Source organism: Triticum dicoccoides, chromosome 2B, assembly GCF_002162155.2.
Source record: "Triticum dicoccoides isolate Atlit2015 ecotype Zavitan chromosome 2B, WEW_v2.0, whole genome shotgun sequence".
NCBI classification, from domain to species: domain Eukaryota; kingdom Viridiplantae; phylum Streptophyta; class Magnoliopsida; order Poales; family Poaceae; genus Triticum; species Triticum dicoccoides.
Window position 1 is genome coordinate 477,669,999 of NC_041383.1, and position 26,605 is coordinate 477,696,603.

Here is a 26,605-nt window from a genome sequence, read left to right on the forward strand (position 1 = left end):
TAACTACCAAGTCTTCTGTTGCCAAGTACTAGTACATAATAGAAGCATCAAACAAACATATATTTATGTCCTATGGTCACCGTATTGTCTTGCCAAATCAAAATAGAGACACGGTTCAAATCATATCAGTTCAAGACAAAGCAGCAGTGAAAGAATACAAAGCGTGGGAAACTACACGGCACAACAAGATTTCAGATGGGTACCACGGGTCTACATGTACAACAACACTATTGGCTCTGTTGTGATGCTAGCAATGTGCATGATATGAGAAGTCAACTGTATACACAATTGAATTGAAATCAACAGAGCTATTGATAAGAGCAACCCTATTAAAGAAACATACGTGAACATACCTGTTGTGCCATTGGAGTTTCGATTGGATCCTTCAATTTAAAAATAAGTTTGTATGAGTAAATACAGTGATACAAGAGAAAAGCAATATGCACGATAGCAATCATAGTTAAAAAAGGCATGCCTAAGCGAGCGCATAAGCGCGCCTAGGCTCTAGGCATTGGCAAAACACATTGCGCATAACTACACTTAATCTGTGCATAATTGCGCATAAGCATGCGCTTTGGTCATTAAAGCGCAAGGCGGTGGCAAAATGCACAATTAACGCCTAGCGCTTTTTTGAACTACGATAGTAATGGAATCTTAAATTAGAACAATTGTTCTTCAGGTTTAGGCACTTGTTCTACATGAACAGAGTATAGTAAGACACAAGAATATAGTACTTAAAAATAAAAAATGAGCTCATAGATCTTACCATTCTTGGTTCAGGACCAGTACAGAACAAGGCATTCCCAGTCATCGTCCAGTAAATGTGTCTTAGGAGAACGTAAGGGAATTCGATGAGTTTCTTTGCCGGTGAAGTATGTTTTCTTCAGGTAATTCTGATACTGCCACCAAGCATTCTTGAAGATAGCAGAGGTATTAGCATAGGTTACCTCATCCTGAGTTTCCAAATCGGTCCTTCTCTATAGAGAAAAATGGGAAAATTTGTTGTATTATAACCATCATGGAGGTAGGATGTATGGGGTAAAGCAAAGTAATTGCCATGAATAACATTACTTACACATAACTCCTGGACAAACACCTGCAACTGGCATTTTCCTTCATCTTCAGTATAATATTTCCAAGATGGGAAGATACGCACATACTATTTAACAACATCAAATGCGACAGATGCTAAACTACGACTAGTTGGTTGTGCTTCCTCCACAGGAATAGACGTACTAACTGGTGGAGTTGGGGTTCGCCGTGGTAGTACTGGCCCTTTGGGCATTGGAGCTACCTTACTAACTGCTCTTGTTTGGGAGCTCTGTGGTGGAGATGGTGCTGTGTCAACAGGAACTGGGTTACTATCTGCTGGGGTTGGGGTTAGACTCGGTGAAGTTGGTTCTCTGTCCATCGTAGTAGGGGTACAATCTGTGAGAGTTTGGGTTATGTGTGGTACGGCTGGTTCTTGTGCATGTACAACCAGGGTGCTATCTCCACCAAGAGGTAGCACTGTTTTATTTGAAGACCGTGTTTTTAGTCTGCTAGATACTGGCATCACCTGCTCCAATTCAAATGGCTGATAAACCGGAAACATAGTTGAATGTATAGACATTGTATGAGAGACAGATGCAATAGATAGTGTGGAAAAAAGAGGGCATGAAATAGTTGACATGTATATTGTTTAACTAAAACGGATAGCATGACATAATTTCACACATATGATGTCTATCTAAACTAGATAACATAACATAACATAACTCAAAGATATGGTGAATAACTAAACAGGATCGCATGACATAATTAACCTACATGTTATCTAAGTAATCAGGATCACATCATTTAATTCACATATGTGATTTATATGCTAAACAAAGGGCATTTGATATGATGTCTGAACTAAGAACATGGTGTTGAATATTGTGTATATGATGTCTAAACTATGCAATGCAAGACGCCATATCCATGATATGAGCGGTATAACTGTGCCAAGTTAGAGCATACACCTTGGTGGGGGAATAGGACTAGTCATCTGTCTCTGAATCCATCTCTGAGGAGCTATCGGGACCCAACAAGAGATCTGCTTCGATAGGTAGCACTGTCTGCTCTGAAGGCCTTGTTTTCACTCCAGATTTTTCCATCTCCCACCCAAATGGCTAATTCACAGGAAGAATAGTTTAATGTACAAACATTGTCGACAAATGGAAATGTAATAAAGAAAAGGATGTGCAAGATATCATTCAAATATATGATGCCTGGTTAAACAGGATGGCATTGCACATTTCACATATATTATGGCTGGCTAAAAGGCATGAGACTGCATAATTCCCATATATGATATAGAAACTAAACAGGTGGCATTACATAACATATCTAAACTAAGAAGATGACATATATGATGTCAAAAGTAGGCACTACAAGGCAACATATACATGATATGCCTAACATCATCGTGCCAAGGTGGAGCAAACACCTTGGGGGGTAAATAGGAGTGTTCAGTGGCGTCTGAATCCGCCTCAGAATAGATATCTTCCTCTGGATTACAATATGGAGAGGGGTGGGGAGGGTTTGCCATTGAAGCCACCATGGAGCGATGTCTGCATGACATTGTATTTCCGTGCAAAACTCTTCTCTTTTTCTCTACATGTTCAGCATAATTGTGTACAATATCTAACATGCATACGAAAAAAATATGGTGAGATTATGTAAGGAGAGCATGCAGAAATTTAGAGTGATGGTAACAACCAATGGTATGGATCCAAAAATAATGATAGCAGGCTGATGATTGCTTTAATTTAATAAAAAGATAGATGATGATTGCTTTACTATTTGTTTCCCACCCAAGATGAACAACATAGGCATACCCTAGGTGAACCTGATATTAGACAGGCATACTATTCATTGCTGCCTCGATATGTGCCCCATAACTAATTTAGAACTCAAGTTTGAACATTAATTTCGACCTGACTTAGAGTCCGAAAGGTGAACAGGACGATAAAGTAGCAGGTAATTTTAAGCAGTGCATAACATAAGCAGAAACAAAAGAGTGCGACCTCTCTTGTGGACCAGTGTACTCCTCAGGTTCATCTGCTGAGTCAATGATGGTGATGTCGTTGCGGTGGGTGCCGGCGGCAGGGAAGGAGATCTGAGGCGGCGAAAGACGGTCAGGAGTCGTGATGTCTGGTTTGGTGGATGCTTCTATCGATGGAGCAGCTTAGGTGAGGTGGACGATGTCGCGGCAAGAGCAAGACAAACCACACAAAGTTCCCTTCGACACCTACCTGTAACTGAAGTAATTCTGTAAGGGCTCATTTGGCTTGCATGATTCTAAAAACGCAGGGATAGGAAAACACCGGAATAGGATAGGAATGCACATGGTAAACAGAGCATTTGTAAACACATGATTTCTGTCAACTTGGGTGTTTGGTTTATAGGAATCGGAAGAGCAGAGGAATGCAAAGAAACATGGCCAAAATAAAGTGAAACCATATGAAAGCATGTATAGTTAGAATGTTATTCTACCACTAATGCACTTGGTCTTGTTTTCATGCATAGGATTTTGAAAAGTAGGTCCAGGTGGATGTTTTGCTTCATTCCTTTCAACAAAATGCATGAATAATTGAATAGTAGAGTGCCATTGGAAAATTCCCCATTGCTATGTTTTTCCGTTGAACCGAAATAGCCCTAATGGATCGACATGAATGTATAGTAATAAGTGATGCAACAAGTGTACAACCTCTTTGCCATAGCCGTGTCGACCTCAGCATCATTGGTTTGGTCGCTGAAGCAATTGAGGCAGAGGTGGTTGTCAGATGTGTGGATGAAGATTTGAGGAATCTGTAGACGGCGTCCAGGGCACTGCTCTATTGTGATGGATCATTCTGTCGTTGGAGCAGCTCCGGTGAGCCATAAGACGTCAAGGCTGAAGCAGCACAAGACACACATCATCAATCTCAAGTGGGATTCTAATAACATCTCCAATAGATGATGTACAATATATGTAAAATTTACATCATCAAAAACCACCTGACTACAACAGATGAGGTAAAAATTGTTGAATCTGAACTTAACTTTCGAAATTGAAATTTACTGCGGAATCTGAATGTTACTTCCGAAACTGAACGCAATGGTAGAAAAGAGGCATTTGACATGTAGTTTAGGGAGGGCTTGCAGTTCATCTTCAACCTGCACCCCCCTGAGCCGCCAGCCATCACCGGCCGAACCGCCGGCCCCAGCGCCGCCTCGCCGCCCCGAAACAACTCCCCACCACCGGTTCGTCGCCGCCCCGACCAGCCCTCTAGGCCACCCGCCCCCACCCTGAACCCTAAGATAGATAGTGGGGTACCTCTCCGGCGAGCCCCCATCCCTGTTGTGGGTGGTTCTACCTTAACTCCGATGAGCCCCCCCCCCCTGAATATCGACTGACCCAAAAGTCGATTCAGTCGACTGAAGTGTAGCTAAATCGGAGCAGAGAAGCATCACGAGTGAGGGGGAGAGCAGCAGCAGCACGAGCGAGCGAGCGAGAGCCGGAGCAGCAGCAGCTGGGCGAGCGAGCGATCGAGCGAGAGCCAGAGCAACAGCAGCAGCGCGAGCGAGCGAGAGCCGGAGTAGCAACAGTAGATCCGGCTGGTATGGCCGCCGCCGCCGAAGGGGCCTCACACTGGGGGAGAGCTATCGTGGAGATGTTGCCCGCGGCGCCGGCTTCAAGGTAGCCGCTCCATGGGGGTGCGGGATGGAGCACCGTCACCACCAGGAGGTCGAGTTAAGGAGAAGGTGCGATGCGATGAGTGTACAACCTCTTTGGTGGCGCCGAGTAGGCCTCGGCTTCGTCTGAGGAGTCGTCGAGGATGCTGCGGTTCCGGTGGAGCGGGTTAAGGCGGCGCTGTGTGGATGGAGCAGTCGCGATAGACCAGGCGATCGTCGGAGCAGCTCCTTGGAGGTGGAGGACGGGGCGGCTGAACCGGCGGGATGACGAGATGGACGACGGATCCTCATCCGAGGAGGTGGATGAGGGACGTCGAGCTGTTGCGGTGTACGACATCATCGGGGAAGAGGCTCTGACAGGGCAGAGGTGAGGTGGCAGATGGAGGAGGGTGGGGTTTCGCGACTGGAGCGGAGAGGTTATGGCGGCCTGGGATTTAAAATGGCGAAAACGAGACGATGGGAGGGGGTGAACCATGACTTAGGGGCATGCTTGTCCAAAATGTAGGGTGTGTTACAAAAGTACCCCCCACCTATTTGAACTAGCGGCCCTTTCGGCTCAGGGTTAGAAGGGGGATTTCGCGTGTTGGGATTTGGCAGCTGGAGGGAGTTTTCGCGCGCGTTGTAATTTTGGGATAGCAAGGCGCGGGTTGTGAAGGCCCAGTTTTGGGAGCATGATATCTGAATTTTCGGGATATAACAAGGCGCGGGTTGAATTTTAGGGACAAGCCTAACGTGTAATATTGTACTTGTACGTACCAAATCAATTCACACTTTCCTCAACCAAAAAGAAAATGAAAAAAATAAAACTATCTGCACCACATAAAGAGAGAGTCTTGCCCCATTTTACTATACAAATGCTATTCAAAGCTACTCCCTCCTTCCATCTAAATAGGGCCTAATGCGTTTTTCAATGCTAACTTTGACCAAATATTAGAGCAATAGTATATGACATGCAACTTACACAAAGCACACCGTTAAATTCGTGTGTGAAAGGAGCTTTCAATGATATAATTTTCACATTGTGCATGTCATGTACTATTAATGTTGTCAATAGTCAAAGGCGGTCTTAGAAAACGCATTACGCCCTATATAGATGGAAGGAGGGAGTATGAATCCATGTTATGTCCAATTAAATTTTTTCGCTTGTTATATAATGCATGTAACCTACTCATACCAACATTTTAGTGCATTCCAAATGTCTATACTACCGCTGCAATTTGAATTGAATTTGAATTGGTTTCTCTATTTCAATAAGAATCTACAATCATGATTGTTGCCAACTTCAACCATCATTCGTGTATTACCTTAATAACACACCACATGATTACTATAGAGATAGATATGAACTATGTGTACTACATGAACACGAATTCTATTTTTTGAATACACTTGATGTTGATTCCAAATAGTAGTACATTTGATGTACTAACTATACATTCATAATCTAAACCATGTTCCATACGTACACCATGTTTATCACACAAAGTATAGTGCCCCACCCCCTACATTATGATAAGTATTTAGACCTGAGCTGCAAAAGCCACACATTAGCCCCAATTATAATCAATGTTCTACATTATGATATCTTCTTCAGGTATCCGTATCCACTTTTTTATAATGAATTATGATCTTTGTTCGTCTTTTACACCTTCACGATCCTCTTCTATTTGTAGCTAGCTAGCGCTAACTTTCTATCATGCATGCACATGCTCGCCCCCCTCTCACCCACCCTTAGCGTCCCCTCCATCGCGCGTGTTCGTTATTTCTCTTTAGGTCGTCCACCCGCGGTGTGTGTAGGCCCCCGGCTCCTTCTTTCCGGCACACACCGGTCGATATACCTCTCTAGCCAAGTGTGCCTACCACAAACACATATATACTTCCCCTCTTCTCTTCTCACCGTCCATGCCCCCTATGTCCAATATGGTTCCACACAGGTGCACACTCCCGCCCCTCTTTTCATTGATCTCATACTCGCACACTCCTCCCCCTCGACACGGTAGGCCTCTCGCACCACCTCCTAGCCGCACCCCTCTCCCCATGTCTGTCTCTCCGGACCTTATTTGCTTCTAACACATGCAAGCGTGTATATGTACTGATCTCCCTACGTATATACAGGTCGACTATAATTCGTTTTCCCCATGCACCAATACACTTACCTCGCTAGTTATGTCTCTCCCTTTCTTGGACACACGACGGTTGATCTTCCTATGTAGTTACGTATGCTTACCACAACTATATCGTCTCCCCTCATCATCCTTGCATACCTCCCGACCCGTCTCTCACACGCACGTGCATAGACAGACAGACATCCCCCGTCCTTTCTTATTGATATTGCATTCGTACCCTCCATTTGTCTAGCAGGCCTCTCCCACCATTTGTGAGACGCCACTCCACCACCAACCCTCAGACGCTCTACCTTTGTCTTTCTCCCAACCTTATTCCTCTGCTACATATCCATGGATGCCGATCGATCTCCCTCAATACATAGCTAGGTCTCTCTCCTTCCCCACACATATACTAGTCGATCGGTCTCTGCCCCCTCCCCCCCCCCACACACCGATAGTCGAACGTTGTAGGTAGGTATCTATGCTACGGAGAAAAACTGCACCTCTGCCCTCTCAAATTCCAGTAGGCCAGCCGCCCTGTATCTTTGACATGGGCAAACACAAATTCGATGGCACTCTTTATCGATCGCGCAGCCACACACTTCATCCCTGTTTTCAATTCTATCGATATCTCACGTCCATGACTCCATTTCACACACGTTGCATATGTTACGTTTTTTTGTCTGAGATATCATCAACACATTGCCTTTGTTCCGCACAAACCATCTCTCTCACACCCACCCACATACGTATCTGCACCTAAAGAAGAGGTGTGCGCAGGACGCACGTACTCACGTCTCGTTCTCGACCACACCCGCACGGGTACACAGTGGAGTTTGTTTCTGTACGAAATGGCAGCCCACGTGATAATTTGACGCATGTAGCGGTTGTTTACTCGAAGGAGGGTCGGGTACCACGCCTAGACGGAACAAAGTTCGACTTGGCGCATTAGTATTAAATAAAGTTATATATTCCTCAATGGCACGTACAGAATATAAAACGATTGTCGTGAGGAAAATGGAAAAATGGGTTTGTCTCTTGTCACACCATCTCACACAAGGCGGTGGTGGCCTCTCTCTCTCAGCATTGGTCATGATCCGGCCGCATCCCATCCGCCGGTGGAAAGGGAGGATGTGCATCGTCTCTCCATTCGACGGCGTTGAGGCAACACATCCCAATCTGTGGTACCCGCCATTCTCTCTGACCAAGCTTCAGCGCGGTAGGGCCTTCGCCACTTGCTCGCTGCCGCGGTATGGGCAGATCCCGGACGCCGACGCCCTCCTAGTAACATCCCGATGACCCTCAGGTACAGCTTCCTCCAGCCTTGCTCCACTGCTCATCTTCCCACGTTGCTGCATGTGGATCTTCTTTAGTTGTTTGCTTAAATCATATCTCGGTCGGCGTACTTTCCATCTTGCAATCTCATCCTCAAACCATTTTTGATAAACCACCATGTGCTATCTTTACCTTATTACATGGAATATGCTTCTTTTTCTCGGCGTATGTGTCTTCAACTCGTGTTATTGGGCAGTAATTGTTTCCTTTCTACCTCCTTTTGCAAACAGGGCTATCCATTTTCACCTCGTTGCTATTGGGACCTTTTGGTGAACTACACAAATCACTTTTTTCTTAAGAGTGTTTTGTGCAGTTCCGCCAAAATGGCACACGGGAAACATTTTTACATTTCTGTGGGACTGCAGAAAGGGATATTGGTTTTGCTATCCTCCTCATCCAACTCCGTGCCTAATCTTCTCCATCAAGAAGTTAGTCCTAAAGATAGATCGTAGAGGTGACCGGCTTCTATTTGTGTGTGTTATGTTTCATCATCTAGTTCCACTATTATTGTAATCACACTGACTGGATATCTTTGCAAACAGGGATGGTCCGCTCGATTTTAGTGGAGCTGCATACAATAATCGGATTGTGGTGTCCTCCATACACCTCTTTTTTGGCTACAGAGTTGGGTGAAACTAGCTGCCAAGCAATGAACACTGTGCCAAGGAAATGGAGCCATGCCTACGAACAACATCGATCAATTATATATTTTTCTTTATTTGTACACCTTCTCACAACTTTGTCTTCAGTTGTGATGTGAATATTGGCGCTAATCTGCGAACCATTGAGATGCATTAGTAGCCATCGTAGTTTCATTTGTATTTGATGGAATGTTGTAACGAGATAATCTTGAGGCAAGACACATGAATCCTAAGTTGAAACCTTTTTTTCCTGCGGGAACCAAAGTTGAAACCTTCATAGCATCACAGTACAATTTCATTAAAATTATGCATACATATAAACAACTCCTGAAGGATTGATAGCAATGCCAGAAACAATTCAACTTTGTTTCGCCGACATGTTCGACATCCTTCATCCGGCTCAACTTGCCATGCAGCAATATTGAGTGCACAACACAACTGCAGGGAAAGATTCACCCCGGTTGTTGCGCCACAATAGTAATGACTAGTGAGCAGTCAAATCACAGAGCCCCACCTTCGCCACAGTAAGTTGCTCGGACGAAGCAACCATCATTTCTCTGTTCCTTCAATCCGCTGGTACTCCCATATTCCCACAGTAATAAGTTGCTCGGGCGAATCAACCATCACTTCACCTTTCCCACAGTAAGTACTAGTACCTCCTTTTTTACTCTAGAAACAACCACATGCGAATATTGGACGGTAGCAGCACAACAACTGAATCAAAAAATTCTATAGTATGAGAATAACTTTGAACGTAAGCCATTGATTCACTCTATCCAATGGTCATAGTTGGAAAATCCAAACAAAACCAAGCATTGGATCAACTCTTTTAGCACTCAGATTGTTGCCGCCTGCTCAACCGCCTGCCCACCTAGCCCACATATATATCCGCTCACGTGTGATGATCACAGGAGCTATCCATTCAGATTGTATGTTGAAAAAATAAAGGTTGATAACTAATGCGGCACCTCGGGCCAACGCGGCGAGATCGTATTTTGCACGAAATTCCACACCATATTTCATTGACATGTGGTCCCGTTCCAACATGTCCGTGAGATGACGACGAGTCCTTTTCTACTAGTATTTCCGAACGGACGTGTAGGCCGGGGCGCCTCTTCATGTACCATGGCAAACTGGCAACCGTCGACCGACTCTTCGCCTTTCCCTCTCGATTTCGAACTGTTATCGCACGCTCTTCCTCCCTCTCCATTTGCCTTCACCCTTCCTTTTGCCATTGTTAGATCGTCTTATCCATGGAGGGAACAGGCCAGAAACGACCCCGTTATTCTTGCCCCGATCTGAAAGATGACGTGATGGAGGAACTCATTGATCGGTGCGACGTCATCACCTCAGCTAGCATGGCAGGTTCGTTCAAGACCATTCTCGACTCACCTAATAACGTCATTACAAGGAACCCAAGGGTCCAGGAGCGGTTTGATCTCCCCTATCTTCTTTGCCGTGACCCTTCTGACTAGTGCAAGGACGACGGAGGCCTCGCCTTGTGCAAGTTGATGCCGCTTGATAATGATATGTATGATGTTAAGATGCCATCGCTTGAGGACAAGACTTGGGAAGGCGCAAATGGAGATTGGGTTGTTTATATTGGGTACAACTGCGAGTGGGAACTTGTGAATGTGTACACTCGTCACCGGGTTCCACTTCGAAAAATCTCAACAGACTGCCCAGAGGTTGAGCACACCGGTATTCTACGCATGTTCAAATACGATCATGGTGACTGTCTTCTCTGGAAGATAGCAATTTGTCGAGTTCCCAACCGCTCTTGGAATTACAAGAACTATGAAGTCCTTGCTATCTTCGACAAGCTTGTTACCGTCCTTCGTGGTTCGACTCGATGGATATTTCTCAAAAATCAGTTTCTACACACGGATGTGTACTGTGATGCAATTCAATACAAGGGTCTGGTGTTTGCTTCCACCACTCATGGCACTGTTTTTGCATGGGATCCTCGTAGTTTTGGTATGTTTGTCTTCCACCGTAATTATGATTGTTTCATCCACATGCATGCGACTTAGCAAGTTTCCCTTTACTAATTAACCTTCGTCTTGTGTTTCCAAGGTCCTGTGAACATTCCACCACCTATACTTGAAATTTTTTATAACCAAGGGGAGATGACGATGGTGATGATCATGAGCATGAGGACGAGCAGGGCCCATATACTCAGTGGAACCTGGCAACTTATTCCAATGGATCACCCCTTCTTGTCTGTATACAGCTCACTTCTGATGTTACTACTAAGGAAGCAGGTGTTGTCTCCCATGGTCGCACTCTCCGGACCTATTCCAACACCCGTTGCATGGTTTTCGGGATGGATACTAGTGTGCTAGCGCCAACACCTTCTCCTTGATACAGTATTGATAGTCTTGGAGAAAACTCGCTCTTCCTTGGACAAAACTATCCAATGATGGTGAAAGGCGATCCAACTGATGTTGACACAACATTACTAGTACCATTTATGAGAAGCAACTGTATCTATACCTCGGACATTTCGGTGGTTCCCTACCCTGGTACTGATATAGTAGGCCGCTTCAGCCTGGATGATCAGTCCTGCATTGGTCTCGAGATTGACAATAGATGGCCCTTCCTAGAGAATCACTTGTGGTTCAAAGCAAGCGTTTCCAACGCTGAGGATTGGTTGAGTTGAAGTTCATTTCATTGCTTGTTATTTGTTGTGTGATAAAAACTTTAGTATTTTATAATGTATCCTCGTTGTCGTTGTGGGTTGATGACATGTTGTATGTAATAAAATGATACGCCTGTGATAAACTTACTAAATTTATGAATGGCTTTTGAGTCGCTTCTCTGAGTGAGTGCTGCGACGAGGCAAAAAAATATTTTCCGAATACATAATTGTACGTGCATTGCAACAGGTTATCGGATGACGCCAATCAACAATAGTAGTACACTATTTTTACTAGCTTCACATGCTTCGCGCGTCGGGCAGGTGTTTTTACTATAGCTGCGAATCCCATCATCCTAGGTCCTCAGAAATTGCATTCTGATGTTTGGGTTCAAACATTCAGAACTGATGCACTATCTCTATGTCTACGTATATGTAATACAACAAGTTTTAAACTTGAGACCAGCCACCCACCCTCACAAAGAACACTTTTTAACCTAGCATAGAATCCAGGAAATTTGGCCACAATGTGAGGTGGGCCATATGTTAATGTGTTCGCTATACGTAACCAGCACCTCGAATCCTCGATACTACTACTATAAGTAGTAGGAGTAGTAGGGTGGCATGGGCCAGAACAAGCATTCACGTCCAGGAGTACGGCACACGCCACCAGCACGACTTCCACCTGACACCATATTTCTTGGAGTCCGTGCTACAGCAATCTCTTCAACCTCGTCGTTTCTCTAACTCAGCCATCATGCGGCGGGCGAGGTGGGGGTTTGCCGATAGTCGATTTCCTCAACTGCGGTCCCACTTGTAAGGCCAACTCCAACACACGACCCCAAATGGACCTCCATTTTTCCCGGATTCTGTCCGTTTGGGTAGGTCAATGGGGTCGTGTCCGGGCCATTTCTTGGATGCGGTGGCCGTGCGCCGAACGCGCGGACGCATCCTGGCCGCGTACATTTTTCTTTGCAAACACATATATTTTTTCATCATTGATTTTTTGGTACATGGAAATACATCACCAAAATTTTGACTAGAAAAGCAAGACCAAAGAAAACAAGAACCACAAGAATACATTTTAGAAGATATCCAACTTCCATAACTGCTCCTGTAAGTTGGATTAGTGCCTTCTCGATGCATTCATTGTTGATCTTTTTTTCCCGAATACGCAAAGCTTGCGTATCTTTTCATTGAAAGAAGAAGAGAAAATGAATGCAATAGAGGATACAACACATGAGTATGGAACCCAGAGCAGAGAGAGTGATGCATTCATTGTTGATCTGTGGAGGCTCGATCTTGTGTGCTTCTTTCTTCTTCCAGTGTAAAGAAGTAGACATTGCTTCCTCGCATCTAGTCTCATGTCTAGCCTCTATTCTATCAACAAGTGCACTAGTCTCATCTCTAGCCTCCATGCTAGCTAAAAGTACTAGAATATCTACTAAATTTATCTCTATCAATTTATAGATGTACTCTTCTTCCCAATACCAAAACTTGCATCCATTCTACACAATAAAATTTTAAGTTAGCACAACTAGTATAATCCGAGAGAAACCGAAGATTTGGTCGAGTTCTTACTCCTTTTGCCGACACGTGGTACATCCAGCATCCAGGTCGTGTCATGCAAGAAAATAGAGTGGTAGTTGAAGCCACGTGATGTGCATCTTGGGTTAAACTATAAATAGAATCTTACTACTCTTGAGTAACTCCAAAAGCAGCCACCAAAGATCTTTATTGGATTTGTTTTTCATCACCAGCATGTTGAGGTGAAAGATGTGCAGGTTTAGTGGGTTCTCTTGCGTTTTCAATGACATGTGGGACCGCATATGAGAAAACAGACGATGGTCTCCGCGCATCTGCTGGCTGGCTGAGAAGAGAGATAGAGGAGGGCTGAGCACGGACTCCATGAAATTTGTTCTATGTAACCAGCACCTCGATATTCGCATGTGGTTGTTTCTAGAATACAAAAAGGAGGTACCCCTACTTATGTTACTCCCGCTATGCCTAGCCTAAGGTTAGTAGGTGACCTTGCGCTTGGCTCTTCGCCTCTTCCGGAAGTCGATGGTTCTACAGTAGTACTTCTCGCAATCTGACACCAAATGAACTACTGCACATCCACCGCTTGTAAGCAAAAGTTTCTCCTCGCGCTGCGATCCACCGTGCACGCGTTGGTGAGGGAGAAGGCGTAATCAAGCTTCTCGTCGTTCTGCGAGTTGACGGGACACATTAAAGTTATTTAGTACGTACTCTCTCCAAAAAAGTGCTGAACATGTCATGGCTACCATCCCGTGTTCCGTCGTTGAGTACGTGCACTATTCACATGCCATCGAGGAGAAAAAAATATTGCATAGTACTAGGTGCCATCAAAGTGCACGACTCACTTACGCACTGCTTATCTGATTATCTCCATTTTCTTGCATGACACGTGCACCTTGATGCTAGATGTTTCGCGTGTTGGCAAAAGGATGAACAAAGCTCACGTAAAATAAAAGAGTTGAAGAACATAGATTCCCGACGACCGAGAAGGAGCAAGGAACCTCGTGGTGGAGCATCTGCAAGGAACCGTGTGCATTTCTCTTGTTTTTTGCCGCCTGCCCACCTATAAACAAATAAAAGAACATGAACTCTTCACTAACCACTAGAAATGATACATAAGGATGCTAAGTTGAAGATGTTTTATAGTTTATATTGATAACCATGCAACAAGCCACACATGTACAGGACGCATGCAGCCACGCATGTACACACGCAAACGCACTAACTCTATCCGATCCAACTCATGCACATACGTGCACAACATGGAGCACACAACGCACGTACACAATATGTGCATGCACACACACTCGGCCGCAGAATGCACGTGAATAACACATGCATGCGCACACACTCGGCTGCATGGAGGCGTGCGCCATCTGCGGTGACATCAGGTTTGTCGTGCTACGGCGAAGCTCGCACACAACGGCGCCTACGCATATCTTGCAGCACCTCTTTGCCGTCGTTGCTCAACACTAGTCGGAGACGACGACCGCAACCTCGGCCTTAGAGCTAGCACCGATGAAAAAACACGCACGTTGCACACACACGAGCACGTACGGAGTGTCCACGACGTGGTGTGTCCCCAGTCGCCTCTACTCCTTCTGCGCATGTTGTCTATCAAGGTGGCTGCATGCCTGATGATGATGTGGGTGAGATCTTCTAGGACTCAGATGATGACGAGTAAAACTATGAGACACAAGGTGACGTACACCGTCAAAGTCCACGGTCAAGGGCGTGCTAAGTGCTAAGTGCTTAGATGAGGTGCTAAGTGCATTAAATGGCTTAGTAACTAAAGTCTTCAATGCATAGGTGCTTAGTTTATTGTTGCTAAGCTTGCTTCATTTAATTAGCTATAGACTCAAAACTGTCTTTCCACTGCTTCTTCCTGCGGTCACCAAACTAGTCTCTCTCTTCTTAATTAACTTGCCACATCATATTTTATGCCTACGTGGCAGGCTTAGCAGCTATACATGGTGGAGCACTGGGAGAGGCCAAGGCAGGTCATAGTGGGAGTAACTTATACTGTAACATATTACTATGTTGCTCTAAACATCTCTATAAACTAGAAAGGAGGGACTTGTAACATAGACTAGTGTCATATGCAGAGTATGGGAGAACATGATATTTCCCCATCCGGACCGATCCCAAGTTGGATTCTCACCTTCTTGGCCCAACAAACCCCCCCTCCCGCACGCGCTTCCCGCCCGGCGCTAGTTGAGCCCGCCGCTCCACATTGATGGCAAGTCAGGGCGACGTGACCTCTCACCGCTTCCGCTGTTGAAGTGGCGCGCCGACCGAGGGCACCGCCCGCTGCACGCCCGACATTTCAGACTACACAGTGGAGAGTAACTTTAGAGCAAGTACTACAATTAGATGACATAAGCAGGCTATAAGGATTTAAATATAGTATTTGTGCTTAGTTGAAGGAGAGAGAAGAGGAGAGATAAGAGAAGCGGATTGTAAGCTTGTAGCTCGTTGTAGCAGGAGCCCCAACATACTTTGTGAGACAAAAGGTGGGGCCATTATTAATGATATAGTATTTATACTAAAAGGACTAATGGACGCCTTAATTACTCCGTTTTTTAGACAAACCTTGGTGGGGCTATTATTAACTTGGACGTGGGGTTTGGGGGCCAAAGGCCTACTATTATACTTGGTCTTACTCGCACGACCGACCTGACATGCTCTACCCTAGCCGCCGATGTATCATATGGTTTCGCACCATTCCAGATCTTAGCGCCGCCACACAATTCTTCTCCAGCCCTCCTTCCGGCGTGCACCGCGAGAAGGGACAACAGTCTTCCAAACCCTGCCTTTCATGATCCTGTACGGGAGAGGGGCGATCAGGTTTTTGGGGAGCACACTCCTGTGACTGCTGCCAGCGATGACTTCCTCAACGACAGCCTTCTTCCCCGACCTTGGTAATCTTTTCATCAACGACATGAGTGACAACATCAACCACATTGGTTCTGCTCCCACTGTACAGTATGTGATTTTGTCCTCCTGGTTTAGTCTGCGTCATTACTTTGATGTTTGCAATTGTCATCATGATCTATTTACTGCTGATTCGGATTAAATCTCATAGTAAATTGCTCATATATTCAACAATCCAATCCAAAAACCTGATTATAGGCAATTTACTCTGAGTGGTTTTGCTGCGCTTTTGAAGCCACCTACTTTTAAGGGGGTGCAATATAAAAGGTGGCGCACAAGAGCAGTATATTGGTTTCAGATCATGTACTGCTATGACGCCACTAAGGGTAAGCCTGAGGGCGATCTTAATCCTACACAGCAGGAAGCTTTTGAGAACATGGATACCCTCTTCAAAGCCGCCCTGTTGAGTGTTCTTGACGATTCCATTGTGGATTCATATATGATGTTTGACAGCGGCAATGACATGTGGGCTGCGCTCGAGGCCATGTTTGGGCCCTCAGGCGCTGGCAACGAGTTGTACGTCATGGAGCAATTCTGTGACTACAAGATGACTGATGAGCGCTCTGTTGTTCAGCAAACTCATGAGATACAGTCACTCTCTAAGGAACTTGAGTACTTTAAGTGTGTGTTGCCGGACAAATTTGTTGCTGGGACCATCATTGCCAAGCTTCCACCTTCGTGGAACGATTTTGCTACTTCTTTGAAAAACAAGAGACATGCGTTTTCTATTTTGGATCTCATTAGCACTCTTGATTTTGAGGAGAAGGCGATAGCAAAAGACACACGTGCTCGGGTCGCTGAGGGAGCTTCTAGTGCCCACATGGTACACGAGAAGAACTTCCAGCCCAACCAGCCCCAAAACAACAAGAACAAATCTCAGGGGAAAGGCAAGTTTGATGCAAAGAACAAGCCGTCACATTCTACCAACTTCAAGAAGAATTCTCATAACGGGAAGGGATACAAACCTCAATTTTGGTAGCACCGCACAAAATTTATATGGCTGCATCTACCTGCTGTCAGCTAACCTCATGGTGCTCCAGATATTCCTACATTCGTAACTAGGTACAATGACCACCGCAAGATGAAATTAGCTTATTCGTACATTGACTTGCTGAATGCAGTGCGGAACGATCCTGTCATGTGTGGAGGAGAAAACAACCAGTGCAGCCGAAGGTGGAAATCAACCAAGAACTTATGAAATTATATATAATCTTCCTCGGGTAGGTCAGTATCCCCTTCGTCCAAATGATCGTGTTTTGTCATGCCGAGCTATTGATGTGTGCTACTGTTTTGCAACACCGTTTAAGTATAGCTACTATTTTCCTATCTTTTTAGATTCAGGACAATGAAGATGATTTCAGGGGAACTGCACAATATGGACTCATGTTGAGTCATCTCTATTGCCTCATGTGTTTGCTGCAAATGTGTCAGCATCAATTGCAAGATGAGGCAGCTAGCTAGTTGTGGAGTTGCCAACATGCTCAAAGTGCTCGCAACATTGAGAAGAAACAAGCATGCCCAGGAAATTAATGTGTGCGCAGGGAGGCCCTTTGCTCAGAGAAGCGTTGACCGATTTTCTTTATTTCCACACCTTCTCACAGATTTGTATTGGTTATAGTATGGTGATTCATTGAGATGCATAAATGTTAGTATGCATACCGTATCTTCTGAAGCTTAGTTTAATGTGAGTGTCTGCATCCAGTACCGCATCCTCTAATTTGGTGGATGCCAAATTGAAAAAGGTTACTGATGAGTAGCCATAAGCTGGAGGCGTCTCTTTTTTCTTTTGAATGGGCAATAAGCTGGAGAGTGTCTCGGGCTGCCTCTAGCACAAGGCCCTCCAGTACGAAAACGGGCAGCCGACTGGGCCGATCCAAAAGCCTATCCATCTTAAAGCCCGTTTGTTTTTGTTTTTTGCGAGGAGAAGCCCATATTTCTTGAAGAGGGGGCGATCCCAGAAAAACCCTCCTTCCTCCTTGCTTCCACTTACTCCCTCCGTCCAGGTTTAGGCCCATGAGCCAATTGCTAAGACCAAGAAGATGCACACAGATTCACTCAAAAAAATGCACACAAATTCGCTCAAAAAAAAAAGAAGATGCACACAGAGAAAATAAATCTCCTTAATTTACTCCATAACCACCCTATTAAAGAGGCCTAGTAACAAACCAGGCGCATGTGGTGGCCGGCGGGTACATGCATCCTGCATGCATGGCCAGTCAGCAAGTCCATGCGCCAGCTCCAATGCAGCAACGCAAAAGAAGAGAGCGGTTCTTGGAAAAAAGTGAGTAGTCAGTGCAATGGGCCTTATAAACACGAACAACTTGCTCTCTCGCTTCCGTCTCCCACCAATTCCCCCCGCTCCCCAATCTTCCTCACTCGTCCAGAAAACCCCCGCTCTCCTTCTTCCTCACTCGTACAGAAAATGCCTGCTCCTCTTCTTCCACTCCTACAGAAATCCCTAGCCCTCCTTCCCCACTTGCACTGCCACTAGGCTCGTCTCTGGCTACTCTGCTTAAATCCATGAGCTCGGCACAACGCCCACAGGGAAAATGGAGTCGGCTGGCCCCAGCGCCAAGAAGATGAGGCTCCCGCCAGCGGCGACGCCGGTTGTAGATCTCGCACCCGGTAGCGTAGGGAGAAGCGGCGAGCCCCACCAACCCAGATCTGAGGAACCGGTAGAATCTCCGGTGGACCGCATCAGCAATCTCACGGACATCATCCTTGAGGAGATCATCTCGCTTCTCCCCACCAAGGATTGCTGCCGCACACACGTCCTCTCAACTCGGTGGCACCCTCTATGGTGCACCGCGCCCCTCAATCTCAACTGTCGTCAGATATCTGTCCTTCCTAAATTTGATCTCCTCAAAGCCATCGTCTCTTCTCACCAGCAGGGCCCCGTTCAATGCCTCTACATCCCGACACGCTACCTGTTGTCCATACTCGGCACGGTGGATGCTTGGCTGACATCCCCTAAATTCAGAAAACTCCAGCAGTTTGAGTTGTACCATTACCACAAAAGTTTCATACCACGAACACACCAAGAATTCATGCCCACACCACCATTGTCCATCTCGCAGTTTTCCTCCTCTCTCCACACCGCCACCTTCGCCCGGTGCCATCTACAAGACTTTCTGGTACAAATGCGTCAACTCCCACTGCTAAAAAAACGTTCGCTTGTGGTGGTTTATCTGTCGGAGGCCTCACTGCACAGCATCATCCACTCCATTTGCCCTTCCCTGGAGCGCTTGCTGATCGTTTTGGGAATAGAAATCTGTATCAGTTGTCTCCAAATAAAGTCGTCTTAGTTAAAAGCATTGGAATTTGTTTTGAAGGACAGCAGCTCATCATCGAAGATGCCCCTTCACTTCAAAGGTTGCTCCTTGATAATTGTTATAGACCTTCACAAATAACTGTCGTCTCTGCACCCAAACTAGAGACCTTGGGTGTAATTCGTGACCCTTTTAATGATCACAAGGAGTTGGTGTTTGGCTCCTCACTTTTTCAGGTACCGTATATTATCATCTACACATTTGTAATCATAAGCTGCATTTTTCATTTGTGCGCATAAGTTTTATATCATCTTGGAGTACACTTTGGGTACTAATATTATGTTATATGCTCAATGAAGAGTTTGTCTATTGATAGCCTATCAATGCTGCTGGATTCTGTCAAGATCATGTATATCAGAATGTTTAGTTTTGATCTGAACATAATTATTGGCTTGCTACGATGTAACACCCCAAAAATTTAACCAGGTTTTTGTTATTAAAATTTTGCCAAGAGTTTAAAAATTTTGTCTGCAAGAATATCCCTGTTGATTTCAGAACTTTTATTTTAATATTAAGGACTTTTTCCCAAGTGGATCCTTCCAAAACATATTGGACTTATTTTCCCTCTCATTAAAAAAAACATCTCTCAATCAGGAGATTTATTTATAAAATTGTTTCACCCTGAGCTTTATTCATTAAATGACTTGTTTTAAAATTTGGAGGTCTTTTTGAACTACAACCATTTGATATATTTAACTAAAAATTTCACCAAAGTTTGGAGATATCATGTGATGTCTCTAAATCACTTTTGTGCAATAATATATTTCATTCATTGGATATTTTGAGTTCTACACCAAGTTTTCAAATCTGGTCCAGTGGGCAATTTTACACTACAACCTATTTAAATATTTCTTTAAAACTTCTACCAAAATTAGGGGAGGTCAGTAGGAGCATATTATTCCCCTTTGTGCAAAAACCTATTTATGTTCTTTGAAAAAATTGAGTGAATCATCCTCTTTTTCATTCTGGTCCAGCCTTGTGATTTCTACTGCAACCCTATTTAATTTTGCTCCAAAGATCTTGTGTTTTCTCCTACTTGTAGACAGCCCTACCAAACCCCTAAATCCAGGAGCATGCACCCATTGGATTAATTTTGGTTCATGAAATAATGTCATTTATTTCCTATCCAGAATTGTAGTTTTGCAAGACTTGCACTAACAAGTTTGTGCTTTTCACAAACTAACCCTACCACTCTCTCTTGCATCTAAGGAGACACTGATCTGGAGTTTTTGACCACTCCAAGACTTGCCTAAGTGCCCTTGGCATTTTGTCAAACACCTTATGGGCATGATCTGTTTTGGCATGAATTTTTGGTTTGCACTATGAACCTGATCCCCTGACCAAACCAGCTTGTCCACTGATCCCCTTGCAAGCCCAAACCTAGACCTGCTAACCCCCAGCTCCAACCGAGCCACCTAGCATGCCATGGCATTTCGCCGAGCATCTGGTGGGCGTGCGCTGGGCGCGCCCAGAGCGCGCAAATTGCAGCCGTGCACACGAGCCGCCGCGTCGCGCCCCTGTCTTGGCCCACACTGCAGAACCTCGCCACGCACTCCCCGCCTCGCCACAACACGACAGCCCGCCCTGGCGCCCTACAGCGCCACCGCCAGAGCACTTTTGGCGGCACGCCGGCGTCGGCAGTGCGCCTCTGCCACGGGAAGCGCCGCCCAAGCCTCTCCAGCTCGCCACCTGGCCCTGGAGCAGTGCGAGCTCATCCGCAAGCGTGTCTGCTAGCCCTCGTCGCTGCCAGGTCGCCCTAGCTACAGAGAGGCGGTTCGCCGGAGAGCTTATCCACGGCCGCCGCGGAACCGCCTTGCCTCGCCTATTTAAGGAGCCCCGAGCTCGTCTCCGCACGAAGGTAGCCTCAAGCGGTCTCCAGGAAGCCCCCAGTGGCAGCCAATCTACCAGGGAAGGCCTTCTTCCCCAAGTCCGGCCGGTTCGGCCGCCGCCAAGTTCCGGCCGATTCTGTCGCCACCAGTGCCTCTCCCTCCCATTTCTCTTCACCAAGAACACCTCCTTCCTTCCAGGAACCCAACCCCCTACTCGATTTTGATCGGGAACCACATTCGCCCCAAAACCACTCTGCCACAGAAGCCTCCTCCGCCGCGAAGCTCGCCGCCGGCAACTCCCTCCGTCCCCATCGGCCTGGCGACCACCGGGAGGACCGCCCTGTGGCGGATCCATCCCCGCCCTCGGGGCCCCGCGAGGAGCCGCCAGTCGCCGGCGACGATCGCCGGAGCTCCGCCTCCGCTCGGGACAGAGAAAGAAGGGGGAAAAAGAAATAGGCAAACCTGACTAGTGGGCCCCCGGGACCCACTGTCAGTGTCTCACCGCGCCGTCCACGTGTTTAAGTGAAGGCGTAATCCACCCCAGTACGTTTCTCCCGCTTCGAAAGCGTATTCCATTCTGAAACGTTTTTCTTTTTCTGTTTTATTTAAAATCAGATTTGACCAAAACTTTGACTGGTTATATCTTTTTAAATACAACTCCAAATGAAATGATTCTTTTTCCTACCTCTCTCAAATTTCACCTAGTTTATTTTAAGATTTATTTGAAAAAAATTCAGAACAACTTTTGGTGCTGTTTTTATTTTGTGTGTTAATTCTTTTATATTGCTAAAATAGGATTTTTGAAGAGAGGAGAAATGTTTCAAGTTTTGGAGTGCACCCTGCCTTTCCACACATTGAAGGCAAGCATTCTGAACCCCGGCATAATATTTTTGTGTGTTCGATGACACGTTCATAACATCACCTCACTTTGGAGAAACTTGTTATTTCATGTGATATGATCATATGCATGGGTGCATGTTATTGATTTCCATGTTGTTGGAAATGGACACACTTGTGATGATAATCACCCTCATGTGCCTTGCATGCATACCGGCAGGAACCCGGGAAAACCTCTGCCTTGGGTAGGCATGAGTTTGTCGCCGGTCTCCGTCGGGACGGTTATGTCTGGTATGGCATGGCAAGGTGATATGAGCGGTGACTCTGTTGGTTGAAATATATTCGTCATGCTAATCATGCAGGGAATACTTAAACCTCCTGAGTCGACCGTAGGTCGAGTCTTGTGCCAGTAACCCCCATACTTGTTTCGTACTACCACTCGTCTCTACAGCAAGTAGAGTACGGTTCAGTAAGTTGTCAACCTCTTTCTAGCACACACCGTACAGAGAGGCCATGGTGGAAGATACCGGTTGTAGCTGGTAGGCAGGCCACCTGGTCCGGGGGCATGGGTGTTTCCGGTTGGGACCGAGAGGGGAGGCCACCCCTTAGAGCGCGCGATATAAATTTGATCCCATGCTACGCGAGGTTGTAGCCTCCCCACTTAGAGTTTGCTTAACAGGTGTCGTGGGTGATTCCAGACACGTGTGAGATAAGCTGGTGTGTGCAAGTTAGGTGTGTTTTCAACAAAAAGACCGTAGATAGAATTAGTCCCGATGGACTAAAGAAATCCATTACTCGTGGGTAAAGAGTACACCCTCTGCAGAGATTAAACCTATTCGAATAGCCGTGTACATGGCTAAGGATTACAGTCTGGGATGGGTCGAGTGTCGGTCTTCGGAGGTGAAACTGTTAACCAGAACTGGAACTACTACCTATGACTTGTGATAATTATGATTATTATTATTGTTGACTAACCCGTGATATTATTGTTATTATCGAGTATCTCTGGGATGGTTCTACCTCCGGGATATTCACTATGATTGTTTATTTTAAAGCCCTTTATGTGGTGTCGCTCAGACGCCCGACTGTGGCATTTCTTTTAAAGCCCTTTATGTGGTGTCGCTCAGACGCCCGACTGTGGCATTTCTTTTAAAGCCCTTTGTGTGGTGTCGCTAAGACGCCCGACTGTGGCATTTCTTTTAAAGCCCTTTATGTGGTGTCGCTCAGACGCCCGACTGTGGCATTTCTTTTAAAGCCCTTTATGTGGTGTCGCTCAGACGCCCGACTGTGGCATTTCTTTTAAAGCCCTTTATGTCGTGTCGCTAAGACGCCCGATTGTGGCTTTGCTTGTTATTTATTTCCTAAATTTTAATACTACTATGTTATTGCAATTTTATAAATAACTTGCTTGCACGCATCAGAGATTTATTTATCTTTTGTGACTGACGTCATGAGTATAAAATATTTTCAGCACACCATTGTTATATTATACCTGTGTTCATAATGTTTGCGAGTACATTCAAAGTACTCACTGGCTTGTCCCTGGCTATTGTCTTGGCCAGATTTTCTTGCACGAAGAGGAGCGACGCGATGACAGCCCCGGAACCTAAGTAATGGAGATAGCAGCCTCGCGAAGATAGGAGTTAACCTGGTCAGCTGTTCCCGTGGGAAATGGAGTCCCATAGACACTGATGTTTCACAACCCGCTTCCGCCATCAACCACTAGAAACCATTTGTTGTACTCACAGGCCAGAATGGCCTTGTACTACATATTTTGTTTTCTGCTTGGAATTTCTGTATCAAGTTGGAGCCTCATCAGCTAAGAGTAATCCTGGAGCTGATGAGCACGACGGTCTTTTCTGGAAATTTATTACCCGGAAAACCGGTTGTGACATACGATGCTTTCGATCTCTAGAGAATTTATATATAGAGGTGATGATTTCATGCACATTGAAATCCCGTATATATTGTACTAGAATTAACTGTTCAGCTGTCGTTCTTTCGACATACTCTTTTTTCAGACCTTAATTGTTTTCAATCTTCATGTCTACTTAGGCAGAACCACATGGAGCAAAACATATAACCAATCGGTGGCGTAATAAGCACCAGGATTTTCTCAGTTCTCATGACATTCGTTTGAGGACAATAACGATGGAAGGATATGCATCCAACCAGGCAACATAAGCTTTGTCACATTCTTCTTATTGAATGCGAGGTTACTATTGTCCATGAGGCTTAATTTTTACCGCAAGAGATTTCTCACGGACGGACATGTTGAACAGCAAACAAAGAAGTTTCAGGTGGACAAATGGGCTTCTAAACATGCTCGGCTTCTATTTACAACAAGTTGTAGTCATCCTGAAATAAATTTTTTTGCACAGGATGTTGATTTTATGGATCAGACCGATCGATTTGTTTGTGACTGCAAAAAAGAGTGGTTGGGTTAGATGTTACTGCCATGTTCAATCTGGGTTTTGTCTAAAAATTTGATGAATAATTAATCCTTGGGCTTTTTGTACCATTTCTATGCTTCAGTTGCATGTTGTTGCCCTCGTACTCCCCTCTACCTGCCACTACACTGCCGCATCTTCCACGGCTGATGTTCGTTCCTGTCCGAGGCCTCGTCGTCGTTCTTCGCCTTGGTTCGCTTACTGTGCTCGCCGCCGTCTGCCATTGTCAACATGGTCAACAACCAAGAGGAATCAGGAGATGACTATACATGGAGAGGCTGACGGTAGGGACCCACCAGGGTCATTGCATTTTGCAAGCAGGTGCCTCATTATTACAAGCCAAAAAAATACTTCCTCCTAATTGTTTGACAACTAGGTCCCACGCCATTATCAATGTAGTTAATAAACGAGAAAATTACAGAATGAGCGGATAACACCAGGGACCCGGCAGCTCACCCAGTTGTTTTTTAGTTTCAGAGACGGAGCTCAACTACGCGTTGTGCGGGGGCTGTGGCCCGTCTAGCCCATGCTTACGCTTTTATTAAGCACATGACGAGCCCAATTGATATATTTTTTCTTTCTGAAAATGGCTAGCCCAGTTCTTTTTTTTTGAGAATACCAAAACTGAGGCCTACTTGCTTTTCTCAGCCCTGCTGGGCAGCAAATCTTTCAAGATGAGGAGGGATGTAAGTAGTAAGAAATGGGCTTCCCCAGAAAATGAGCTATAAGTTGTAAGAAATGGGCTGTAAATTTTTAAACCAAAGCCAACCGGCAATTGCATTAAAATATCATTTTTTCAGGATTTCTCTACTCTCTCCTCTTATAAAAACCAAAGCCAACTGGCAATTACATTAAAATATCATCTTTTCTCCCACAAGATAAACTACTCATACAAATGCATCTTCATGTTCTGTGCAACGAACGGGCATCTTGCTAGTTAAGATTCTAAATTTCATTCTTTTTTTGCGGAGAATTGTTTTTTGAATTTTATTTTGATATAATTTTTTGAAAATTATTTTTAACATGACTCGAAATTTCATGATTAAAAGAGTTCGGACCCCACTGAAATATGCAAAATTTCATTGAATTTTTTAGCAGTGCCCAGAATATATGGTCTTAATGCTAATAAAAATAATATGGGCTTCAAATATCCTTAAGAATTAGCAAATGGGCTGTAAATTATTGAAAATAATGGCTAATGGGTTGTATGCTGTTTTCCATAGATTTGGAGGCTGACTTCTGAGCCTACTAGGTTGACGATGATGTTGTCCTAAATTTTCTTTTGACGCATACGCAAGGCCTTGTCAACTTAGTCAACACACAACAGTGACTGTTCGATGTCCATCCAACGGCCGCCGTGCTTCTTCAATCTCTGATCTTCCTGCTCCAGCCGCCCAAACACCAGCGCCGGCAGGACTGCCTGCTCCCTCCTCCCGTGGCTGGCTGTGCTGCCGCCAGGCCATCCCTCTAACCACCCACACATCATGTTATTTTCCGGCACGTCAGCCTCACCCCGCAGCTGACCAGTCAGCGCTCGTACTCCCCTCAGCATGGGCATCCGCTGCGGTGGCTTTGCCGGCTCCGGGTGGTTCCCTTCCTGGGCCTCGCCCTCGTCCACCGCGTTTGTGCTGTCGGCGCGGCAAGGTCAACATGGTCAACAAACAACAACCATCAGAAGAGGCTAACAGTAGGGGCTCACACAGGGAAATGCCTCCTTATTACACGCAAAATAATGATTCCTCCACCTGATAGCTGGGACCCACCGGAAGGGCCTCTGTATTTTGCGAAAAAACGTTCCCCTCGCTGTCAGCTCGGACCCACCGGAAGTGCCTCCTTATTACGCACAAAAAAATGAATATTCCCCTGCTAGCTGGGACCCACCTTGGTGGGAGGCTGACTTGTGGGCCTACTAAGTTGACGGGGACGGAGGACTTTGTCAACTTAGTCAATATGAACGATTCTAGCTCCAGTGACCGTACGATGTCCATCCAATGGCCGTAGTGCTTCTTCAACCTCTGGTCTTCGTGCTCCAGCCGGCCAAAGCAGCACCGGTCGTGCCGCATGCTCCTGCCTCCCGTGGCCGGCTATGCTGCCGCGGAGGCCTCACCGCCCCTACTATTCCCACCGCTGGCCAGGCCCTGCGGCGATGGCAGCCTCACACCACAGCCAAACCAGTGAACCCTCGTACTCCTCTCTGCGTGGGCTTCCACTACCGCGTCTTCCCCGGCTCCGCGTCGTCCCCTTCCTAGGCCTTGCCGTCATCCACC